A 12,672-nucleotide genomic window follows, 5' to 3' on the forward strand; every position below is an offset into this window, starting at 1 on the left:
TCAACAACAACCTTCACTCTGGCAACAGCAAAGATTCCAGCAGCAGCAGTTGGCCCCAGTTAGCAATTTTTTGCTTTTGTGTTTTTCCTGCCATTCACAGAGCAGCCCCATCAAGGCAGAAGTCGGAGTTTCAGCTCCTTGGGGCCACTCTTCATGTTTCTAAATTAATCTCAGTATCTTTTCTTTGCTCTCCCAGCCCTATGGGGCTAGTAATTACTTCCTACAGTTACTATCTCTATGAGACCTGAGTGCTCCCTTATCACATTTTCAGTTCTCCAATTATCCAGTGTATTGGTTTCTGAGGGCTGCTATAACAAAGAAACACAAACTGTGTTGGCTTAGCACAAAAATCCATCTCACAGTTACGGAAGCCAGTAGCCCAAAATCAAAGCACTGGCAATGCCCTCTCTAAGGCACTAGGGAAGGATCTGTTCCAGGCCTCTCCCCTAGCTTCTCATAGCCTCAGGTATTCCTTTGCTTGTAGATGGCCATCTTCTCTCTATACTTGTGTCTAAATTCCTCTACTGTTATTTAAGAATACCAGTCACATTGGATTAGGGCACACTCTACTGAGCTCACTTTAACTTGATTACCTCTGTAACGACTCTATTTCCAAATAAGGTCACATTCTGAGGTGCTGGAGGGCTAGGACTTCAACACATCTTTTTGGGATAACACAATTCAACCCATAAGATGGCTAAACAATTCTTTGTATTAAATTCTGTTATAATAGGTTGTGTGATCTCCAGTTTCCTGACTAGTCCTAGATTGATAGTATACATTTATTTTCATCCATTTTCCTGAGTACCCAAAGGCCTCTCAATCTGCAAAATGATGTTCTTCAACTCTGAGGATTTTTCTTGTTTCGCTAATATTTCTTCTCTTTTCTCTGTTCTCACTGGCACTTCTGTTAGATGAAGTTGACCTCCTGGACTGACCTTTTATCTTTATATAACCTATTTTCCTCTACTTCAACTTCCTTTCTTCTATGGAATGTTTTTTCTTACTATTATGCTCTAATTTTCAAGAATTCTTTTTTATTCTGAAAAAAAAAATTTTTTTTTTGGTCTCTTATATTAAAAGCTTTCTTCATGAATCCTGATGATCCTTGATTGTCTGCTAATATTTAAAAGTAGGGCCCTAGGGGCAGCCTAGCTGGCTGTTGGTAGAGCATGTGACTTTTGATCTCAGGATGGTGAGTTCAAGCCCCACGTTTGGCATAGAGATTACTTAAAACAAATAAAATAAAAGGTCCTGGGCTAGAATTGCTGCAAGCACAGAAATCATCATTCAGATCATGATCTAAGGCCAAAAATCAAAACAAAACAAACAAACAAAAACTTGCTTGGATTGAATTACAATTATTAAAAGTAATTATGGAAAATGAACCAGACCACAAAAATGTGGAACAGAGCCTCTGTGCCAAGACTGTTGAAGAAGAGCTGAATAAGTCTTTCAATCTTGAAGTTTTGCTTTCAAAATTCTCTTACATAGATCTAGACAATGAACTAGAGTTCAAAAATGATCTGATTGATGACACGGACTTTGATATTCCTCAAGATGATACTCCTCCAACACTGGAAAGCATACTCAGACTGATGATGAAGAGGAGTCTTTTGTTCTTGAGGATCCTACACTGTTAAAACATTGATACTATTGATTCTCACTCCTATGATACTTCGTCTATGGCAACTTCAGATAGTGGGGATAGTACCAACTTAAAAAGGAAGAAAAAATTACCAGATTCTTTTTCATCCCATCAGTCAGTTACGTGACACTCATTTTTGAAGGGAAATTCTGACCAGGTAGTGTTTGCAGCTGACAAAGTGGATGCTGGCTTGCCTACTGAAATTGCAGTGTCCAGTCTGATAGCAGTGGGTACATCTCCTGGATTGGCTTTAATATGTGATCAGAATCAAGCTTTGCAACTGTCTAGGTAACACTAGTGTTGGAGGTCAGTATGGACCCATTTCTGCCTTCAGTATCAGCAATGACTACTCAAGACTTCTCTGTGGCTTTGCTAAAGCAAATGTGGGATTTGGCCAATGGAAAACTTCTTCTAAGATCAATAAGAGATGTTCATCCTCCAGGAACAGCAATATTGCATATTAAGTTTACAGATTATACAACTCTTACAATTTGCAATGACAGCAGAGGCTCTGTTTTTAAATTGACGTTTAAAGACATATTATTATTATTTGAGAGAGAGAGAGAGAGAGAATGAGCGAGTGAGAGAGCAGGAGAGGAGGGAGGGGCAGAGGGAGAGGGAGAAGCAGACTCCCCGCTGAGCAGGGAACCCAACTCAGGGCTTGATCCCGAGACTCCGAGATCATGACCTGAGCCAAAGGCAGACGCTTTGCCTTTGGGCCACCCAGGCACCCTTTGAATTGACATTTAAGAAAGTGATGGGAGTGAGAACATGTGAATGCAGGGTCTGTTCAGTGGTTCCAAGGGTGAAGTTCGCTGTACTGAGCCTCTCCCCTCTAAGCCTAAGTTGAAAGATCATCCCATCACACAGTTTTCCTTGGTCAAGGCATTCTTAACAAAGATACTGATCATTGGATTGAAACAATCCTTGAAAGTGTAGGTGACTTTTCCCTATGGACAGATTGTCCCAGTGTTCCACTGCTGGCGTGACACTTCATGGCAGTGCATAATTACGTGAATCCCATGCTTGACTTTTGCAGAGATGTTATTCATCTGCTACTGGTTAAAAGATGAATCTGGAGCAATTTACTTATAAACAAAAGCATCTTCACCTATACCATGACGTGAATAAACTCACGTACAGTTGTGCTCTTGGACAGTGTGAAGAAGTTCCATGTGACTGATCAGCAGACTCCAGAGGAACTGGAAACAGTGGAGATCTCAGAAGTTCAGTTGGTCTATAACAGCAGCCATTTCAAATCACTAGCCAGCAGAGGAAATGTTAACTAGGCATTGCCTACGGTTGGAAAGAAGGCTTATCAATCCACTAGTAGCTATGATTGTCAAATCTTTTCTTTAGGGACAAAATCTGTTTATGTGATGATGCCGAGAAGGTGGAGAGAGTGGATCATCTCCTGAAACAAGACTGTCTTACAGAAGCCCTGGCTCTTGCATAGTCTTTCCATGAAGGAAAAGCAAAAGCAGTAGTGGGATTATCAGGGGATGCCAGTAAGCAAAAGCAAAAGCTGTGGTTACAGATCAGATGGTAGAAATCCTATTCCAGTATGCAGATCAAGCTCTGAAAAAGTATCCAGACCAGGGAAAAATCTAAGCAATGGAGTAGCATTTTTAGGACAGGGTGCCTGTCATAGTTGCTTACTGCCTGCTACTACAGCAGAAGAATCTTTTATTTAGCTAGATGTAAGACAAATTGAGAATTCAGTGTCCAAAGGAGTGTTTCTGGAGTGCCCTGAGCCATGTATTTTAAGTGACAAATTGGTGGGGATGACCCCCCAGGTAACAAAAGACTGACTGTTAATTTCCAAGATACAAAGTTAATGGAAAATGTGGAAGCCCTCATTGTACATATGGATATCATCAGCCGATTCAGCAAGTGAATTTATAAAAAATTTACTAATATACAGAATATCATTTCTTTATTGATTATACTTACCTCACTTGCCTCCCATCAACCCCAATTATTTACTGAGCACTTTTGGTAAGACATCTCTTAAATCTGTTTTTGTTGAGTATATTTCTTAGGACTGTTCTTTAATGAATGCTAGATTATAAACTCCTGCAAAACAAGAGTCTTCTATTTCTTTGATATCCCCCACAGCACTAAGCATAAGGTTTACATCTGGTAGTTGCTCAATAAATGCTTATTGGTTAAAAAAATAAAATAAAGTAAAACAAAAGTAGGGCCCTAAAAGCTGATTGTAAATAACTTACAACTTATCCCCTTGGGCTGGTTAAGAGAAGCATCTTCTAAGTTGTTACTTGATTGCCAGAATCCTGGGAGCAATACAGGAGAAGAGGCCTTGGTAAAAGTCCCAATATTGAGTACATTTACTTAATTGAGATGTTTTCTATAGGACACCTGGTCTTCGATTGCGTCTAGTGCCCACCCCTCTCTCAGAAACACTCTGTTTTGTCCTCTCAGAGGATAATCTTCAGTCTTCTGCTGGGACAATAAAGAAGGCAAGCACTTATTGCTGGGACAACAAAGAAGGCAAGCACAAATTGATGAAGAGATCTAGGTTTGAGCGCCTTTTTTGCCTTTTTTTTTTTTTTTGCTTGAGATATAACTCACTATACAACTGACCCATTTAAAGCATACAATTCAATGGTTTTACTATATTCACAGAGTTGTGCCACAATCACAATAGATTTTAGAACATCTTTATCCCACCAGAAAGAAGCCCATACCCTTGAGCAGTCATTTCCCATTTCCTTCTAATCTCCCCTACTCCAATCCCCAGGCAACCATTAATTTACTGTCTGTCTCTATATATTTGCTTTTTCTGGACATTTCATACAAATGGAATCCTAAATCTGTGGTCTTCTGTGACTGGCTTCTTTCACTTAGCATGCCTTCAAGGTTCATTCATGTTAAAATATGTATCAAAACTTCATTCTATTTACTCCAAATAGTATTCCATTATGTGGATTTGCATTTTATTCATACATTTACCAGTTGCTGGACATTTGGAAATCTTTCTACCTTTTGGTTATTATGACTGAGCTGCTACTTAAACAGACTTTCAAGCAATCTTTCTATTTTTAGCAACACTCTCACCCCCTCTTCAACAAAAGTACCTGATGCTGCCAATTCATGAGCCTGAGTATTCTTTTCCATTTTTTCTATTTCCAGTTTAGGACTGAACATTTTTAAGCCTACTAGGAAGTTTCTATCAGTCTGTTTGCTTTCCAGCTTCCCAATTTTACTGTTTCTTCCATTCTCTTTACCTGTGTAGTTCAATTCTTTGCCTGGGTGGCTCAATCGTTAAGCATCTGCCTTCGGCTCAGGTCATGGTCCCAGGGTCCTGGGATCAAGCCCACATCGGGCTCCCTGCTCGGCGGGAAGCCTGCTTCTCCCCCTCCCACTCCCCCTGCTTGTGTTCCTTCTCTCGATGTCTCTCTCTGTCAAATAAATAAATAAAATCTTTAAAAAAAAAAAAAATAACCTTTATTATCACCTTGGTGGGCTTTGGAGGGGAGTAAATGCACTTTCACTCATCCATCTTTACCCACAAGTCCTTTCAATTATTTTTATCCTTTATTCTTACACATACATTTTAAGGCTCTGCACTTTGCTTTAACTATGACTTACCTATATATCCCTTAAGTTATATCATATTTTCATCACTCAGTTCAAAACAGTTGCATGTTATTTCTTTAATTCCTGGGTTACTTACTTAGAAGTATACTGTTTAGTTTCCAAATAGCTGACAATTTTCTAGTTATTTTTTATAATTAATTTCCGGCTTAATTCCAACATGTCAGAGCACATACTCCAGAATTAATTATTTCCATGTTTTTTTATGGTCCAGCATATGTCAATTTGGGGAAAATTTCCACAGGCACTGGGAAAAAAATCTGTATTCTGCAAGTGCTGGGTGAAATGTTATATGCATATCAATTAGACTCATTTGTTACTGATGTTGTTCAAATCTGATTTTTTTTTTTTTTGTCTTAGTGTTCTAGTAATTACACAGAAGAGGGTATGCTAAAATATCTCATATGTTGCTTATGGATTTATTGAATTCTTTTAGTTCTGTCAGTTTTTTGCCTACATGGTTGGCAAAAATTAGAATAATAATGCTGTTAAGGAACACTATTTGTCGTTAAATGTGTAAATTGATGTTTTTCTGAAGAGCAGTCTGGCAACGGCAACATCAAAAACATATTCTGAAACCAGTTATTTTACATCTAAAAATTGATTCTAAAGCCCTTAATGTGCACCAAACACTACTTAGCAGCCAAATGGATTTATGAATCTTCATTTAAATCTTATAATAATCCTTTGATTAGGTATCATCCCCATATTACAGAGGAGAAAAATGAGGCTTATAAAGGCCTATGCCCAAAAAACAGTGATGAAGCCTATACTGGAATTTAAGCTAATTCCAGAATCTCTAAAGTAGAAAACAAGATGTAGCATATGATCCTATTTTTTTAAAGTGAGCATGAGTCTGTATATTCCCTGAAAACTCTGAAATACACGTATTAAAAAATAACAGCGATAAATACCTGAGAAGAGACTGCTCATACAATTAAGACTAAACATAACTGAGTTTTTTGGCAGCCAGAAATTAAAAAGACATTTTATTTTTTTTCCTATAACAATGTAATCCTGTTTCTCCCACTGTGACATGTGGCTTACATTAATTTTCCCTCTCATTTCTGACATCAGGTAGAAAAATACAATTTTACATATATCTGTATATATGTATAAAAACACACACTTACACATGTATGTGTATGTGTATTACTGCCTAGAACAGCTTCCTGCCTAGAACCAAAATTATTCTGCCAGTTATGATTTACCAACTACAGAGAGGGCTCATGAAAATGACTCATTTAAAGTATGACTTGAGCCTGCTGTCAATGTAACAACTGCCCTTTCCCCATTCTTCACAATATACATGCCTAAGTTCTGCACTTACATGACAAGACAAAGAACAATGCATCCATAAATATATATATTCTATGTTCCATGACTCATTTCTTCAACATTTTGCTTATCCTACTCTTTGAGATTTTTTTTTTTAAGATTTTATTTATTTGACAGAGAGAGACACAGCGAGGCAACACAAGCAGGGGGAGTGGGAGAGGGAGAAGCAGGCTTCCCGCACAGCAGGGAGCCCAATGCAGGGCTCGATCCCAGGACCCAGAGATCATGACCTGAGCCAAAGGCAGACACCCCTCAACTCTTTGAGATTTTACTTTAAAAATCTCCTATCTCTGATAATTGAGTATAACCTACCAATTCTTAGTCATAACTTCCACAATATGCACTAGGCTAAATTAAAACAAAGAGCTTCAGGGGCACCTGGGTGGCTCAGTCAGTTAAGCATCTGCCTTTGGCTCAGGTCATGATCCTGGAGTCCCGGGATTGAGCCCTGTATCAGGATCCCCACTCAGCAGGGAGTCTGCTTCTCCCTCTGCCCTCACCCTGCTTGTGCTCTCTCTCTCAAATAAATAAATAAAATATTTAAAAAAACAAACAAACAAAAAAACCCCAAAGAGCTTCAGGAAGTTCCAAGATTACAAACTAAAGCCTGAGTTGGAGTAAAGTAGTAGTCTAGAAACAGCCTTATTAAAGGAAATCAGAAACTTTGTAACAAGGACAGGGTAAGGCAACTTTTTCTCTAAAGGGCCAGACAGTAAATATTTTAGGCTTTGTGGGCCACACACAGTCTCTGTCACATAGTCTTCTTTTCTTACAACCCTTAAAAAATGTAAAATCATTCCTGGCTTTGGGCAGTACAAATAAGGTTTTTGAGAGGTTCCAATTAAAATAGTGGATTTAACACATTAGTTTTTTTTTTAAGGAAATTAACACAGTAGGCAAAATATACAGGAAAGCAAGCAATAGCAACAAATTTTTGTAACCTAAAAAGACAGATGGACAACTAGTTACTACCTCAGTGAATTCCAGAAAGGTGAACCCTACCCCAGGAGTTGAAAAACCCAACTTATACCCTGGAATCCTCAAGAGTCAGGAATTGGCAGCACCTGCTACTGCTTAAACTGAGAAAAGAGGGGGTTAAATAAGGAAGACCGGGTGAAAGCTAAGAAGTGGTTAAATCCTTAGAAGTTTCCTCCCCAAATATACCTAATGGTAGGCTACACAACTCTGAACTGGGATCACCAGATAGAACTAAAAATCTGTGTACCCTACCAAAAGTGGGGAATGAGAAATCCAGTCCCTCACACATACACCCCCCCCCCCCCCCACACACACACACACGAGGGCGGCCAAACCTTCAGCCGTCAAGAAAATTGTTTTCCCTCAAGAGGAAAGACCTCCCAGACATCAGGGTTTTCTCAAAAAAAAAAAAGGCTCACTTGGACCACCATGCAATGAAGTTTAAGACCCCATCAATTCAAGCTTTCAATCTCAAGATAACATCCAAGGATTACTGACACCTCAAGCAACATAAAAGTTAGAAACCAATTTAGAAGAGAGTCCCCAAGAAGAAACAAGGGCAAAAAAAAAGTCATTTTTATACCCTCGGAAAGTAGAGAAGAAAATGTATCCATGAAACTAGCAAAGGATACTCTCTATAAAAAAAGAATTTTTAAAGAATAAAGAGTTCTTGGGAAATCAAAATCTTGCTGGAAAAAATGAAAAATTCAGCAGAAGGCTTAGGAAATAAAGTTAACAAAACCTCTCATATAATATAGAGTAAAAACACTAGGAGATGAAAACTAAAGAAGAAAAACAAATACCAAAGGACTAGTCTGAGATACAAACAGAACTAGCAGAAATAACAAAATTATCAGAGAGAGAAACAAAAGGAAGGAGAGGAAACTATTATTATAGACTGAATTATGTCGTCTCCCTGCCCCCCCCATTCATGTTGAAGCCTCAACCCCCAAAGGGGAGGATGAGGAAGAGAGAGGTAACTCCCTATACAGAAAGGCTTTGTAAGGACACAGTGAAAAAGCAGCTGTCTAGAAGCCAGATAGCACCTTGATCTTGGACTTCTTAGCATTCAGAACTGTCAGAAAATAAGTTTCTGTTGTTTAAACCACCCAGTCTGTGTTATTTTGTTATGGCAGCCCTAGGTGACTAATATAATCATCAATGAAATAATTCAAGAAAATTTCCCAGAACTAACATAATTTTGCAGGTTTGAGGGGCACAATGAGTATGCAAGAAAACGCACAAAAATAGATGTACGCCAAGTCACACCATCATGAAATTTCTGAATACAAGAGATACAAAATTCCAAAAAAGCAAAAAAACATTAGGATCAGGAATCAGAATGTTTTCAAAATTCTCAAAAGGATCACAAACCAGAAAACAATGGAGAGATGCCTTGCGAATTCTGAAAGTAAATTATTTCTGAAAGTAAATTATTTCTAACCCAGAATTCATTACCCAGCAAAATCCCATGGGAAGACCAAAAAAAAGAGGGCATTTTATTAATACAAGATCTCAGTCTTTCACAGGAATCTACTATGGGATATATTCCACCAAAGGAGGGGTCAAACCAAAAAAAGAACTACATGATTCACAGGAAATAAGAGATTTAACACAGAAGAAAGGCAAGGGGAGTCACTAGTCTTATGGTAAAGGGAAAAATTCCAGAAAACTACTATGGAGACAGAAAGCTGCTCCCAGCAGGTTCAAAAACTGCTAGACAAGAAAAGAGTAACTATACTCACAGGTATACATACACAAAAGAAATGACTGTGTATGTCCACTGGAACACTTATAAGTAAATGTATATATAACAGCTTTATTCACAATAGCTTAAAAACTAGAAACAAACCAAATATCTATTAATGGTGAATTTTTTTTAATTGTATATTTCATCCAGCAGAAAACTACTATCAGTAAAAAAGACCAACTATTGCTATACCCAACATCACAGGTGAATCTCACAAACACAATTATTAAGCAAAAGTAGTCACCCACAAGAGTGTATATTCTATGGTTCCATTAAGTTCAAGAACAGACAAAAATGATACAGGTCAGAACAATAACTTTTGGGGATAGGAAATAGTGAATGAGAGGACACATGAGAGAGCTTTCTGGAGCACTGGAAATGTTCTATACCTTGATCTGGGTGATGGATAGGTGTCTACAAATACAATGAAATTTGTGTACTTTGCTATTTTAAAAAATTTAAATGATACTTTAACAAGTTTTTAAAGAAATCAATGACATTTTCAATTGCATCATCCCACAACAGGAATTAATCAAAGGGAAAAAAAAATCTAAGGCTTTATGTACAAAGATCTTTATTTCAGAATTATTTTTACAAAGAAAAAAACACCTGGAAATATTATTTAAATAAATGAGTGCCATGCAAACCCTGGGTTTTTCTGGTGTGAGAAATTATCTGGCCTTTATTACCAGCAGCCAAAAGGGAGCCATCTGCCCAGTGGGAAGAGCATGTTCACAGGTTCTAAGGCAAAAAAATCTTGGCTACTGAAGGGAAAAGGGGGGGAAGGGAGAATGGCAAGAGATGCAGCTAGAAGTAGCCAAATCATGGAAGGCCTTTTTAAGAATACAGAGGGGTGCCTGGCTGGCTCAGTCAGTGCACGCAACTCTTGTTCTCAGGGTTATGAGTTTAAGCCCCAAATTAGGTGCAGTTATTACCTAAAAATAAAATCTTTAGAAGAAAAAAATATGGAAAAGAAATGAAAAAAAAAAAAATCCATAGAAAAATTAAAGTAACTGACTTCCCAGGGCAGAATTCTGGGGGAAGGGGCTGTACACAAAGTATTCTAAATGTTTCTAAAAATAAAAAATGTTATCATGCAAGAACATTTAGTACCTGGAAGCGATCAAGAATTTCTAAGGAAAATTTTCCAAAGTCTCATTTAATTAATAGAATGTTTTTGTGGTAAATATAAATTTTTGTTTTGCTGGAATGCTCAAAAAATACAGGGCATATTAAATTCTTTGTTATATCAATTATTTGAGTTTATCTAAATACAACATGATTTGGAAATATGTACTGAAATTTTTGGAAGGCTGATTGTTAAAAAGCAACAAAAAAAGCTCTTTAGATGCATCCGTTTTTTAAAAGCCATAATCTCACTGCTTTATTCGATTGGTCTGTTTCAAGAAAAGTAGAATTATCCATACCATACTTACGTCCAACTCAGCAATCCTTAAATACAATTTCAGGAATAAAGAATGAGAGAATCAGTGTTTCAACAGTTTATTTTAGCAGATTATTTACTTAAACAAAAAACAAGCCATTATAAACAACCCAAAAATAGAAAAACAGCTTCTAACCTGTTTAAAACCCAAAGGGTAAAACATTTCTTCCAGAAATATTTCACCTGATAGTTTTCTGTGCTATCTTCCACTACTCAACTCTTGCTACGTAAGTGTAAAAAAACAACAAAAACCAAGGCAACCCTATGTTGCCACTATAACAGAAACTTTAGAGTTAAGAGGAAAAAAAGGTCAAGAGCAAATATATAAAAGCTCTCTGACTTCCCAAAAGAACAAATGTTTTCAGAATATTTTGCTCAATAAACAGATTGCTCAATAATCAGGTTTCTGACAGATGAATAAGAGGGCAAAGTAGCAAAATGTAAAAGTGTTGCTGTTCTAAGAATCTAAAAGAGAAAAAGAACATTTGGCTGGATCATTAAATTTAGTTATGGGATAAACCCTGCAGGTTTCCTCCAAACCACTGCAATGTTCACATCTACTTTGAAAGTACCCAAATATTCAGTCTCTTTGAACTAAGAGATTCAAACAAACTAAACTCCAGGAGTAAAAATTCTAAGAGATCCATTCACTTTTTAATGAATCACGGACTCCACTATAGAGATGAGAATATTATTTTTGTTAATGCTGTTAATACATCTAACAAGCAAAGAAAAAGACTTTAAATCAGTTTTAATTATTTAAACAATCCAAGTTATGAAGATCCCACTGCCCTCACATACAAGTTTTGAATGTATGGAAGGTGTAAAGATACAGAATGCAAAATAACGTGAAGCAAACAATAAAAAAACTGCATTGCAAGAGATGAAAAATAGTATAGGGGCGCCTGGGTGGCTCAGTTGGTTAAGCGTCTGCCTCAGGTCATGATCCCAGGGTCCTGGGATCGAGCCCCGCATCGGGCTCCCTCCTCAGCGGAAAGCCTGTTTCTCCCTCTCCCACTCCCCCTGCTTGTGTTCCCTCTATCTCTGTGTCTCTCTCTGCCAAATAAATAAAAATCTTTAAAAATATATATATATAGTATAGCTTCTTAGGAAATACATAGGAAAAAAAAGTTTTTTAAAGAATACACAGACCAAGGGGCACCTGGGTGTTTCAGTCAGTTAAGCGTCTGCCTTCAGCTCAGGTGATGATCCTGGAGTCCCAGGATGGAGCCCGTATTGGGCTCCCTGCTCAGCGGGGAGTGTGCTTCTCCCTCTGCCCCTCACCCTGCTTGTGCGCTCACACTCTCTCAAATAAATAAAATCTTAAAAAAAAAAAAAGAATACACAGACCTTGAGTTAGGAAATCAAGCTTTGAGTTTCAGCTCTGCCACCATCATTAGATGTGTGAATTTTTGTGTAGTTATTCTGTATGGCTTTCATTTTCCTTACCTATAAAACAAAAGGTTGTAATTCCAATGTTCCCACAGTATTGTTCCATGATATTATGACACAAGTCCACATAAGCTTAAAAAAAAAAAAAACCAAAGGAATGATAAAACAGTAAGGGCAACAGGCTCAAAGGAAAGTAACAATACAGAGAACAGAAAGATCTGGAAGGCTGCACTGAATTCAGGACCAAAAATGAAACTTCAACAAAATATGACTTCATTTGCTACTTTGGAAACTTGGGGGCGGGGGGGAAGGGATTTCTTTTAAAGAATAGGCAGGCTATGCATAGGCAATCAAATTCTCAACAGACAAAGGTAGAAAAACAAACTCTAAATGAGAATGATAGACTGGTTTAGGATGGTCAGCTCTCATAGAGAAACAGTGCTGTCATAAGAAAAAAATAGGTATTGAGCAGACTTTTAGAAGACTAGGAATTCTGAGGTATAC

General features: G+C 37.6%; 1 protein-coding gene across 7 annotated transcripts in view; it reads right to left on the reverse strand.

The window, feature by feature from the left end:
* NCK1 (NCK adaptor protein 1) overlaps positions 1–12,672 on the reverse strand; it is a 78,876-nt gene that overhangs the window by 63,441 nt on the left and 2,763 nt on the right. For 2 of the 7 annotated variants that reach the window (XM_045903712.3, XM_064587427.1), the window contains exon 2: positions 12,127–12,225. The exons of 3 other annotated variants lie outside the window; for them this stretch is intronic. The gene's annotated coding sequence lies outside the window, so the exon portion shown is untranslated. Of the gene's footprint in view, positions 1–2,789; positions 2,945–3,879; positions 3,943–12,126; positions 12,226–12,672 lie in introns of all 7 variants that reach the window. 2 more of the 7 variants (XM_064587428.1, XM_045903710.2) reach the window with 2 other exon arrangements.

This window comes from Mirounga angustirostris, unplaced genomic scaffold (assembly GCF_029215605.1).
Source record: "Mirounga angustirostris isolate CCGP_5_RB_7025 unplaced genomic scaffold, mMirAng1.0.hap1 SCAF_1, whole genome shotgun sequence".
Taxonomy (NCBI): Eukaryota; Metazoa; Chordata; class Mammalia; order Carnivora; family Phocidae; genus Mirounga; species Mirounga angustirostris.